Genomic DNA, 13,864 nt, shown 5'->3' on the forward strand with positions numbered 1-13,864 from the left:
TTTTTGACCCTTGTTTTCAGGTAGGAAAGCAGTAATCAAGATAAAAAATCCAATTACATCAAAAACTCTGTTTAGCCTCCTCTTGCCGCGAGCGCCGAAGGCAGTGGTCATGGCTTTGTCCTCTGCCTTCGTATAAGCTCCCAACAACTCGTCACTGGTAGCTTCAACAGCCTCAAGCCACTCATCATTCGGCTCGTCAAATTGACTTCTATATCGATAGGTGTATCTTAGATAAACCAGACCACCTTCGCTGGAGCCAGCAACAGTCTCCTTCGGCATCTACCAGTCATTAACAAGCAACCACACCTTATAGGCAATATGCTCTTCAACTAAATCTCTGGTGCCAATGTAAGTAGACATCATGTTGAACTCCATCAAGCATGCTTGCACTTTGTTCCCACTCACGATAGATGGCCTTCTGATGCCGAAGTGTGACCGTATAGGGCTCTGGATTACACCCCTCACATCTTCCCTCTCATTCAGATCATTCTTGACATAAAACCATTGCTTCATCCAAGAGCCCGACCATTTCTTTCGGAATGTTGGCACAAGATACCTCACATCAGAACGGTGCACAAAGTTGTAACATCCGAAGTTATTATGATACTGCTCCTTCCCAATTGCCTTTGTCTGGTAGGATAATTCATGAATATTGTAGAAGCACTTGGCATTTGGCTCCATCCCTTGGCTTCTCATAGCCCAAATAAAAACTCCAACTTTAATTAAGGCTTCGGGAGTAAGCTAATGAAGGTATATCTCAAATGTCTTTAGCACTTCAACCAGCACGTTGTGCAAGGGAAAATGAAGTCCAGCCTTCATAAAACTTTTAAACACTACCACTTCATCTACTTCAGGAAGAGGAACAACGCTTTCCCCTCTAGCTCTCAGTATGGATATATCATGAAAATATCTGCCCTTTATCGCCTCAATTTGCCCTTGTCTGACAGTTGATTTCCCGAAAACAACATGGCTTGGCCTCCATGGCCGATCTTCGGCATCTTCGTTCTCACTTTCAACATCAAAGCTCTCGCTGTTGCTGGAATCCCTAGATAGTCCAGCTAGCATTTCATCTGTGATCTTCTCAATGTTGATTCTCTCCATGGCCTCGTAGAAACCATCGAGCGCGGAGTCTATGCTTTCTTATCGGCCATTTCGGTGATGATCACACCAGGAAGCTGAAGCTCAAAAAACAATTGCGCTCACAAAAGAAGAAAGCTAAAACGACAATCACAACACAAAAGCTAGATAGCACGAAAAATATTCTCAGTGCAAGCCCCTGTATATATACACAAAGCACCACTGAGCGGTGGGGCCCATGATACAGAATGATTCACTATTCTAGCTAAGGGAAGGTGTTTTTTCGAATCTTCGACTAAAGGCCTTCGTTCATTTCACAGTCTGAATTTGCTACAAAGAAACAAAATAATACTACGAGGGGCTACTGTTGGGGGCCTTCCTCCTCCGAAGGTATTAAAAAACATAGCTAATCATTTGTTTCTAGTGTACTATTAAATACTACAGTAGCTTCGTCGTAAAGGTTCGTGATAGGAGTCTTCTTCTCCGCCGAAGGCCCTTAAGACGAAGACATTGCCTGATAACGACAACGATGAATACCGAAGCTATAGCTGAAGAGCAACAACTTTGGCTTAAAGTAACGACGAAGATCAAGTTTGATGCCGAGCAGAAGAGGAAAAGACTAGTCAGTCCCTAATGATTTATGTTACAATTATGAGTACATGTAAAGGTCATAAATGTATTTTTCTCGGGCTACGTCCCGTGCCTATAAATAGGTGAACAGTACCCCCGTACTGTTCACGTTGGATTGTAATTGTTCTCGCGTCAACACCTTCGAATCAAGCCAAAGGTATCAATGTAATATAAATTTTGTTAAGGTTCATGTACATATCTTATGAAATAAATATATGAATGGATGAATGAGATTTATTATCTCCATAAATTCTTTTCTCATAAAATGATGAAGGTCTGTCCTTCATAACCTTCGTTTGAAGATCATTATATCCGGAAGGAGATAATGTTTCGAAGGACGAAGGTCCTTAATCCTTAACAATTATGTTGCCTTGTTCTTGATTCACAACATTTGAGGACAAGTGACCAACAGAGCCCATTAGGGGTACCTCTAGGGGTTGTGCACGCCCCTAACCTTTATTTTAACAGCAGCCACCGCTACATTAGGGTTTGGGTTTTTCTTAGATGATATATGTCATCGAACAGTATCGTCGTTCATCAATTTGTGAGACCCCAACTCAGTTTTGGTTGCGTTCTACCTGTTCTTGCTTGTGTTCTTGATTGTGCTTGTAGGGATAAGCCTTTGTGGTGAGGTCACTCGTGTGTCACGGGTGATAACCATCAGAGCAGTGGTGTAGTGATTGCAAGGAGTCATTCGTTTGGAGCCTTAGATCATCAACATTGAGATCTCCACCCAATCAAGTTAGCATACCTCACGGAAGATCAGGCCTCGTATTCTATCTCCATCAGAATGTATGGGATGCACCTGTTGAAAGGGAAATGTGCCCTTGGGCCATTTCTAAGTATTTTGGTGATTTAGTGTCCAACACAAGTGCCTAAGTGTAAAATGGTGGACAAAGTACAAATCAAGGATAAAGGTATGTTTCTCAGACTTAGTACATTGTTTTATGGACTAATGTATTGTGTCTAAGTGCTGGAAACAGGAAAAATCCAATTGGAAATGTCTTGGCTCGAGCAGCCAAGACTCTGCTCAGTTTGGGAGCACCGGACTGTCCGGTGGTGCACCGGACAGTGTCCGGTGCGCCAGGCTTGCTCGAGCGAACTGGCCGCTCTCGGGAATTCATCGGCGACGTACGGCTATAATTCACCGGACTGTCTGGTGTGCACCGGACTGTCCGGTGAGCCAACGGTCGGCCGCGCGATCTGCGCGGGACACGTGGCCGAGCCAACGGCTAGAAGGGGGCACCGGACTGTCCGGTGTGCACCGGACATGTCCGGTGCGCCAACGGCTCTCAGGCTGCCAACGGTCGACTGCGCCACTTTTGGAAGGAAATCGGGCACCGGACTGTCCGGTGCGCCAGTCGACAGAAGGCAAGATCAGCCTTCCTAAAATGCTCTCAACGGCTCCTAGCTGCCTTGGGGCTATAAAAGGGACCCCTAGGCGCATGGAGGAGAACACCAAGCATCCTTTGAGCATTGTTGATCACTCACACATCATTCTTGCGCACTTGTTCGACATTCTAGTGATTTGAGCTCCGTTCTAGTGTGCTAGTCATTTGAGCTTAAGTCTGGGTCTTGTGTGTGCGTATTTGCTGTGATCTTTGTGTCTTGTGTGAGTTGCTAATCCCTCCCTTACTCCGTGCTTCTTTGTGAACTTCAAGTGTAAGGGCGAGAGGCTCCAAGTTGTGGAGATTCCTCGCAAACGGGATTAAGAAAAGCAAAGCAAAACACCATGGTATTCAAGTGGGTCTTTGGACCGCTTGAAAGGGGTTGATTGCAACCCTCGTCCGTTGGGACGCCACAACGTGGAGTAGGCAAGCGTTGGTCTTAGCCGAACCACGGGATAACCACCATGCCATCTATGTGATTGATATCTTTGTGGTTATTGTGTTTTGTTGAGACTCCTCTCTAGCCACTTGGCAATTATTGTGCTAACGCTTAACCAAGTTTTGTGGCATTAAGTTTAAGTTTCACAGGATCACCTATTCACCCCCCTCTAGGTGCTCTCAATTGGTATCAGAGCCGTTCTCTTCAAGAAAGGACTAATCGCCCGAAGAGATGGATCCTAAGGGAAAGGGGATGGTGGTCAACAACAACGAGAAGGAGTCTATCTTCAACGAGCCGAAGGATGACAAGCCTACCGACTCGGGCTCGGGCCACAAGCGCAAAGATGGGAAGAAGAAGAAGACAAGACGCATCAAGGAGATCGTCTACTACGACGACAGCGATGAGTCCTCTTCTTCCCAAAAGGACGACGACGACTACGAGAAAAAGAAAACGGTCAATTCGAACTTTTCTTTTGATTACTCTCGTATTTCTCAAAGTACAAATGCTCATTTATTATCTATTCCACTTGGTAAACCTCCTCATTTTGATGGAGAGGACTACGGATTTTGGAGTCACAAAATGCGTAGTCACTTGTTCTCTCTCCATCCTAGTATATGGGAGATTGTAGAGAGTGGAATGCACTTTGATAGTACGGATAGTCCCATGTTCATTAATGAACAAATTCATAAAAATGCACAAGCTACTACTGTTCTTCTAGCTTCATTATGCAGGGATGAATACCACAAAGTGAGTGGCTTGGATAACGCCAAGCAAATTTGGGACACCCTCAAGATCTCTCATGAGGGGAACGACGTCACAATGCTCACCAAGATGGAGTTGGTGGAGGGCGAACTCGGGAGATTCGCAATGATAAGGGGAGAAGAGCCAACCCAAACGTACAACCGGCTCAAGACCCTTGTCAACAAGATAAGAAGCTATGGAAGCACGCGATGGACGGACCACGACATCGTCCGCCTAATGCTAAGGTCTTTTACTGTCCTTGATCCTCATCTTGTGAACAATATTCGTGAGAATCCTAGGTACACCAAGATGACACCCGAGGAGATACTTGGAAAGTTCGTGAGCGGGCGAATGATGATCAAGGAAGCAAGATACGTGGACGACGCATTGAATGGTCCAATCAATGAGCCTCAATGTAACATCCCGGAATCCACAAACACCCCGGAATGCTACTGAACTACACTTCTGACATCCATATATAAAATTTCGACAACATCTCCTTTGCAAAATAGCATAAAGGAGGGGGCAACAGTGTATAAACATGTATCATGACAAAAAACATACTAAGTATTATTAAACGGCTAGCAAAGGAAAGTTAAACATACGACATGAACTGAATTAACCAATGCGCATGACTAGTAAAAAAACAAACATCCTTTGACATCAAGTTTCTAATTAAATCATGGATGCGCTTGGGCAGCCTTAATATGAGAGTGAAAGTGGACGTGCTGCTACTCCCCTCATTCCCAACATATATCAAGTACCTGCATTGAGTAATGCAAGAGTGAGATGACACATCTCAGCAAGTAAAATAATAACAAACTGTTTAACCGCATAAGAACATTGTTTTACCACCATTTGATTTCGCAACCTTCTTATTATGAAGGTGCAGCACGAATACAACGTACAACACACCTAGCTACCACACCTCGCAGGTAGAAACCACAATAGTAACATAGTAATGTCACACTTCATATATACCTCATGAGTGCAAATGTCTGCAAATGCAAGGATGACTTCTGCCTTCATACCTCTAAGGATATGAAGCCGCATCGTACCCCTCCTCGGGCAACGTACGATGCTAAAAGTGTACCGGTACGGTCGGACCATAAGATCACGACATAACTTCAAAATGCAATATGGATTATGCGATGTGCATGACATGCCTACAACACTTCATACAACATGATTCAAAAAGATACTTCAACTTCATCCAAGATGGGAATCAACCACATATATCATTCCCAAATCATGATCATCCTCAATATTAGACAATTGAGAATTAATTCTTTCGAACAAATAAACTTCATCATAGAAAATACTTATGCATACTCAATGACAAGGCATAGGATGCAAACCAAACGGTAGCAACCACCACTGTATTTACTTGCCTTTACCGGAAGTTTGGGCAAATCCCTAAGTACGATCCGGAAGTCCACCACCTGTTTTTGACACACAACTTAGTGCACCAATTTCACATAACCAGACTCATAAACGACGCCGCACCTACGCACAAACTCAAACCCCGCCCGCGGGTTACATCTCTCCCCACACCCACCAAACTGCAGCGGCGCTGCTTAATAATTTCATAACTTCAAAATTATGACAGCATTGGTAACAAACAAAAACTTCAGAGGCATCTACATAAAATTCCCCACAAGTTTTGTATACAATTTATAATTAAATTCCAACATCTAATTAGCCCAAAACAGTTCATAAGATGAACCCTGTAATCTGTTTTTTTCTCTTTTGGACAGCGACATACCCGGATTCAAACAGCTATATCTTTTAAAATATAATTCCAATTCAAGCGCATAAGTACTCATTGGAAAGATAAGACAAAGCCATACATGATTATCATACTGGTTAGCACTAATTAACCACGAAAAATTCCCAGAAATTGCTAATACTACTGCTGTTCACCCACCTGAAAAATCTGTTTTTTTTTACAGCAACATACCCGGATTCAAACAGCGATATCTTTTAAAATATAATTCCAAATCAAGCACATAAGTACTCATTGGAAAGATAAGACAAAGCCCTACATGATTATAATACTGGTTAATACTAATTACCCACGAAAAATTCCCAGAAACTGCTAATACTACTGCTGTTCACCCACCTGAAAAATCTGTTTTTTTGGACAGCAACATACCCGGATTCAAACAACGATATCTCCTAAATTATAACTCCGAATCGAGCGCATAAGTACTCGTTGGAAAGGTATGACAAAGCTCTAAATGATTCTCCCACTGATTCCCACTAATTACCCACGAAAAATTCCCAGAATCTGCTAGAACTACTGCTGTTCGCGCACCCACAAAATTTCTGGACAGCACCTCTACCAATTCGCATACGTAAACATCTAATCGATTGAATTGCAGCACAAATAAACAAGAGTTAATCACAAAATCACCTTGGGTTCCTCCTTTCCTCCTTCCTTCCTCCCACCAATTCTCCAATCGGAACTTGCACCCACACGAAGAAGATCCGGCGAGGAAGGACATCACTTGGAGAGGAGGAGATGGGAGGGGGGTGGCGGCTAGGGTTGAGGGAATGGGGGCTGCTGCACAAGAGAGAGGGAATTAGGGGGAGGGGATGGAGGCCAAAGGCTAGAGAGGGGGGGGCGGCTGCACAAGGGGAAGGGAATTAGGGGAAGGGGCGGCTAGGGTTAGGGGGGTTAGTGGGCCGGATCAAGAACCACGGCCCAACTCGCTCACGCGTCAACTCCCGACCCCGGCGCACAAGTCTAACCAAAATTCTATTGTTTTACTAGCGAATGCTACCCAACAATTCCAAACTCCAAAAGTGCACTACCCAAAGGAGAAGCAAAAAAACAAGAAAGAATAAACTCCAACTTCTCTTCTTTGCAAACTGGGTATCACACTCTACCCCCCTTAAAAAGAATTCGACCTCGAATTCTGACGCTTTTATCGGAACGACAAAAGCAAGATTAATGAATCAACAAAACTCACACATAATGAAAAGTTCGGGTACTTCTGCCACATCAGCTCCTCAAGCTCCTAGGATTCTAAGATACGCAGCAGACGACACTCTAGAGTCTGGTCTTGCTACACAGGGAATCGACTCTAGCTCGATTTGATGGTCTGGATTCCTCAAATACTTCCTCAACATAAAGACATGGAATACATGGTGTACTATGATTATAGATTCCGACAATTGTATGTACTAAGCCCAGCTGCCAACTCGGCTAAGATAGTAGACAGTCCTATATACCTCGGACAAAGCTTTCCTGACACCAAATCAACATTGACATATGCAAGTACTTCAAGGAATGTATATATGAATGCAATGCATATAGTGTTCCTATAGCCTAAACCAAACTTAGCCAAACAAGAGCAACTTCAAGAGAGCAACTTAATGCTTGCATATTTCTGGACAGCAGCACAGTGGTTAATTGTTTTGCTCATAACTCACAAAATATGCATCCAAAATAGTAGACTAGGACTTTATGGAAATCTTATAAAGTCCACTATACCCTTGGTATTATCATCACAACAAGATTTGACACATAGAAAGGTCAAACAATGCTAAACGTAAATTCTGTCCAGACTTGGACAGAATTCAACTACTCAATTCAAAAAATCCCTAATTGGAGTCTCAGTCATCCAATTCAGGTGCTCCTAGACTTTTTAGAAATCTAATAGAATTGTCTATAATTCATTTATAACATATCATGTTAATTCAATGCATATCAAGGTCAAAAAGACATGAGAAAGGCTCTGCTGTCCAAATTTGGACAGATTCAAAGATCACACTTAAAACAGCTGTAACTTAACTTATAGATCTCCAAAAAAGGTGATCCAAAATTTGTTGAAAAGATTAAGAAAAGTACTACAACTTATTTATAATTTATAAGAACTTATTCGAAGTTTAAATTGGGCAAACGAGGTCAGTTTCGAAGTCTGTACAAAATCTGGACAGATTCCAAGACTGGACTTGAGAAAATCATAACTCCCAAACTACTAGACCTATGGTCATGAAATTTTTACACAAATAAGATAAAGAAGTTGGCTACAACTTTTATATATAACATCTCTACAGAAAAGATGGTTTACTTTATTGAACTAGCTGCATAACTAAAACTGGTCATGCAGTCCCAACAACAAGCAATAGATTTTATGAGGTTCATTACTCTTCTAAGATAAAGCGTTCATCGTTCATCGAAAGACTAATAATTTTAGGTTCTTCATTACGAGACACTTAGAACAAATATAAGTATAGAAGCAATATGATAACTTTTTAAATCATTTAAGCCTAATCTCACATCATGCAAACAAGAATCAATTTAAGCATGTTATGCCTGCCCACATATTTATCCAAGCACATTCTATACACTATATCATAACTCCCTACAGCTAACAAAATTTTGCAAATATAAACTCATTGAAAAGATTATAACATTCCCTAAAACTTTTATTATAATGAGTGTCTCGAATTTGGTTTCCAAACCGATAAAACAATGCAACACTTTTGTTGCAAAACTGATAGGATTGAAACAATGGACAACTAAAATTCAAAAACCTATAACTCCTGCTATACTCAACTTAAACTACAACGAACACGCGTTGGAAAAGTTTTGAAAATTGTCCACGACTTTTGCAATAAAGTTGCACCCAAATTTATCTTTATAGCCCTCAACTATGCATGACCTACAGCTAAACTCAGCCTGAGATACTGCACATTAGAGATTCGACTTATAATCGGACAACCACCTCTACCAATCTATTTAACAGACAATTACAAGTAAATGCCCATTTAAAAGGTACTGAGAAGAACTAAAAGTTTTGCTTAAAGAGAATTCCCAACTTTGGGCTATGAAACTATCAAAACGTGGTCGATTTATTGGTGGTTATAACGACAACTAAAGTTCAGACACAACGGTGCAACAACTTCAGAGCAACCTAACTCCAATTATATGCAATGAGAATTACAAACCAATACTCGTTGGAAAGACCATAAAATTGCTAAAACTTTCATAATCCAACAAAGACCAAATTATATTGTCTTCAATGTCTACTCTTCCGTTCAAAATTAAAGACTCATTCTGCCAGAGACACCAATAAGGATGTTTTAGGAAACCCATAACTCTCAAATGTTTGGACCAAACCGGGTGATTAAGCATCCTATGGAAAGATGAAAAAACATACTACAAAACATTCTAGACAAGTGAAGCCTGATTCAGCATCCAACTAATTTAAAATGCCTCCCAAAACCAAACAACACATTAACAACAATAAAAAAACAATATAAAATGAAACCCAAGGCACTGGCAGGTGCAATCAACACTAGGATTTTCCACTACCAAATTGGGATGCAACTCCACAAAGTCTTTAAATAAAACTCTACCAAATAGGTTAGAACACTAAGCACAACAATCAACAAATTCAACATCCTCGTTTGTTAACGCCACTAAGGTCAAACATTCATGTATCGACAATGTATGGAACACCTGACATACCCATCTCAAGCACTATAAAACATGGTTGTTATTACACTAGAATCCAACTAATAGAAATCTCCAAAACTATTTTGTTGACGTGAAGCAAATGGTGCTCATGACATATAACATCTTTTTTTCTCCTCTCAAAAGAGATAAAATGTGCAACACTCATAAAGCAATGGAGGGATAACAACAAGAAAAACTAATGATCTTCTTGATACAGACTCATGCAAAAGCTTCATAAATATTACTTTCAACACTAAAATAATAACACGATACTATGCTCAACAGGAGTAATTGGACTTCAATAAGACAATCCACCTAATCAAACTACCTTGATTAACCTCACATACAACAATACCTCCTATTATTGCACTTGAACAATTTCTACCTCGTGATGTCATAGGATGAATTCAAAGTAGTAGACATACATGATCTATCAAACCATCATTCATATGAAAAAAAAATCTCCATCTGGTGCAACAACCACATCATTATAGAGATAGATGACTAACAAACATAAGCAACTTCCAGTTAAGCATTGACTTTGTTTAAGATAAAGCGGTCCAAATAATAATTCAACAAGCATGCGTAAAGAACAGATCAAAAAAATAAAACTACCATATATCGTCGGCGATTACAAATATATATAAAATGGGTTGTCCATATCGTCCACATGACTAGCCTCCAACAACTAAAAAAATATGCATAACCTTTATGGCTATAGAAACAAACCATGGAAGGAAAACATGCATGCCTCTTCAACTATAATATAGACATAAAATCCACTTGAAATCACCCTATTTATTGCTAAGGTTGCACACAATAAGAAAACCTATCATGTAAACATGGTTGAACTTATCTATCCACGTCATCTTACAAATTCACTTGAGTTCTACCAGTCTCAAGGTTTCATAGACATTACAATGTTGCCTTTACTCTATAGAGACAAACCAATTTTATACTAAGATCAAGTTAGCAAGTAGCCACACTAGCCAAAAAAGTGAGGCGCAAAGCATTGCACCCATGGAAATATTACATTGATAAGTTGGGTTGTAACCCAACAGTCAATCAAACTCAACAACACCATAAAACTACATTATATAGTGTTTTCACACTACACCAAGTCGGATTAGACCCACTATAGACAAGCTCAATAAACAATCGGTCCTACAAGTACTAGAACCCAAGAATCCTTTTGGAAAAAAACATCCACAGTCAAGCATATAGAAATATATGATAGTAATAGCTCAGAGATTTGAAAACATTGCATCAAAAAAAAACATCATGACAATATGTATATAAAACAAGTACAGTAGTAGCTTCACTTGCATAATATCTTCAATAACAACCACATCAAGAAACCAATATTAAATAGAAATAACATATCATATCAAGCATTACGTCATTAATGACGTACCCCATCAAACCATAAAGGAATTTGGAGTAAGGAAGTTCTAGTCATCTATACAATAAAATACTAATATGAAAGATATACGAACCCATACCCTTCCTATATGTGCAAGTGTGTCAAATTTATCTTCAAATTGCGTAGAATCTAAAGCCTATCCTCTGATACCAACTGTAACATCCCGGAATCCACAAACACCCCGGAATGCTACTGAACTACACTTCTGACATCCGTATATAAAATTTCGACAACATCTCCTTTGCAAAATAGCATAAAGGAGGGGGCAACAGTGTATAAACATGTATCATGACAAAAAACATACTAAGTATTATTAAACGGCTAGCAAAGGAAAGTTAAACATACGACATGAACTGAATTAACCAATGCGCATGACTAGTAAAAAAAACAAACATCCTTTGACATCAAGTTTCTAATTAAATCATGGATGCGCTTGGGCAGCCTTAATATGAGAGTGAAAGTGGACGTGCTGCTACTCCCCTCATTCCCAACATATATCAAGTACCTGCATTGAGTAATGCAAGAGTGAGATGACACATCTCAGCAAGTAAAATAATAACAAACTGTTTAACCGCATAAGAACATTGTTTTACCACCATTTGATTTCGCAACCTTCTTATTATGAAGGTGCAGCACGAATACAACGTACAACACACCTAGCTACCACACCTCGCAGGTAGAAACCACAATAGTAACATAGTAATGTCACACTTCATATATACCTCATGAGTGCAAATGTCTGCAAATGCAAGGATGACTTCTGCCTTCATACCTCTAAGGATATGAAGCCGCATCGTACCCCTCCTCGGGCAACGTACGATGCTAAAAGTGTACCGGTACGGTCGGACCATAAGATCACGACATAACTTCAAAATGCAATATGGATTATGCGATGTGCATGACATGCCTACAACACTTCATACAACATGATTCAAAAAGATACTTCAACTTCATCCAAGATGGGAATCAACCACATATATCATTCCCAAATCATGATCATCCTCAATATTAGACAATTGAGAATTAATTCTTTCGAACAAATAAACTTCATCATAGAAAATACTTATGCATACTCAATGACAAGGCATAGGATGCAAACCAAACGGTAGCAACCACCACTGTATTTAGTTGCCTTTACCGGAAGTTTGGGCAAATCCCTAAGTACGATCCGGAAGTCCACCACCTGTTTTTGACACACAACTTAGTGCACCAATTTCACATAACCAGGCTCATAAACGACGCCGCACCTACGCACAAACTCAAACCCCGCCCGCGGGTTACATCTCTCCCCACACCCACCAAACTGCAGCGGCGCTGCTTAATAATTTCATAACTTCAAAATTATGACAGCATTGGTAACAAACAAAAACTTCAGAGGCATCTACATAAAATTCCCCACAAGTTTTGTATACAATTTATAATTAAATTCCAACATCTAATTAGCCCAAAACAGTTCATAAGATGAACCCTGTAATCTGTTTTTTTCTCTTTTGGACAGCGACATACCCGGATTCAAACAGCTATATCTTTTAAAATATAATTCCAATTCAAGCGCATAAGTACTCATTGGAAAGATAAGACAAAGCCATACATGATTATCATACTGGTTAGCACTAATTAACCACGAAAAATTCCCAGAAATTGCTAATACTACTGCTGTTCACCCACCTGAAAAATCTGTTTTTTTTACAGCAACATACCCGGATTCAAACAGCGATATCTTTTAAAATATAATTCCAAATCAAGCACATAAGTACTCATTGGAAAGATAAGACAAAGCCCTACATGATTATAATACTGGTTAATACTAATTACCCACGAAAAATTCCCAGAAACTGCTAATACTACTGCTGTTCACCCACCTGAAAAATCTGTTTTTTTGGACAGCAACATACCCGGATTCAAACAACGATATCTCCTAAATTATAACTCCGAATCGAGCGCATAAGTACTCGTTGGAAAGGTATGACAAAGCTCTAAATGATTCTCCCACTGATTCCCACTAATTACCCACGAAAAATTCCCAGAATCTGCTAGAACTACTGCTGTTCGCGCACCCACAAAATTTCTGGACAGCACCTCTACCAATTCGCATACGTAAACATCTAATCGATTGAATTGCAGCACAAATAAACAAGAGTTAATCACAAAATCACCTTGGGTTCCTCCTTTCCTCCTTCCTTCCTCCCACCAATTCTCCAATCGGAACTTGCACCCACACGAAGAAGATCCGGCGAGGAAGGACATCACTTGGAGAGGAGGAGATGGGAGGGGGGTGGCGGCTAGGGTTGAGGGAATGGGGGCTGCTGCACAAGAGAGAGGGAATTAGGGGGAGGGGATGGAGGCCAAAGGCTAGAGAGGGGGGGCGGCTGCACAAGGGGAAGGGAATTAGGGGAAGGGGCGGCTAGGGTTAGGGGGGGTTAGTGGGCCGGATCAAGAACCACGACCCAACTCGCTCACGCGTCAACTCCCGACCCCGGCGCACAAGTCTAACCAAAATTCTATTGTTTTACTAGCGAATGCTACCCAACAATTCCAAACTCCAAAAGTGCACTACCCAAAGGAGAAGCAAAAAAAACAAGAAAGAATAAACTCCAACTTCTCTTCTTTGCAAACTGGGTATCACACTCAACCTCTTGCTCTCAAGGCAACAAGAAGCAAGGAGACACTACCTAGCAAGGTGGCACAAATTGAGG

At 40.7% G+C, this 13,864-nt stretch overlaps 2 long non-coding RNA genes across 2 annotated transcripts; both read right to left on the reverse strand.

Moving 5' to 3' along the window:
- Positions 1–4,741: 4,741 nt before the first annotated feature.
- On the reverse strand, positions 4,742–9,169 carry LOC109939473 (uncharacterized). The gene is made up of 3 exons (XR_002748261.2): positions 6,692–9,169; positions 5,673–5,717; positions 4,742–5,039 (listed from the first exon to the last, which is right to left on the reverse strand). It is a non-coding gene; the product is annotated as an uncharacterized lncRNA (long non-coding RNA).
- Positions 9,170–11,355: 2,186 nt separating this feature from the next.
- Positions 11,356–13,646, reverse strand: LOC111589265 (uncharacterized). The gene is made up of 3 exons (XR_002748262.2): positions 13,325–13,646; positions 12,307–12,351; positions 11,356–11,673 (listed from the first exon to the last, which is right to left on the reverse strand). It is a non-coding gene; the product is annotated as an uncharacterized lncRNA (long non-coding RNA).
- Positions 13,647–13,864: the final 218 nt, after the last annotated feature.

This window comes from Zea mays, chromosome 5 (genome assembly GCF_902167145.1).
Source record: "Zea mays cultivar B73 chromosome 5, Zm-B73-REFERENCE-NAM-5.0, whole genome shotgun sequence".
In the NCBI taxonomy this organism is placed as follows: Eukaryota; Viridiplantae; Streptophyta; class Magnoliopsida; order Poales; family Poaceae; genus Zea; species Zea mays.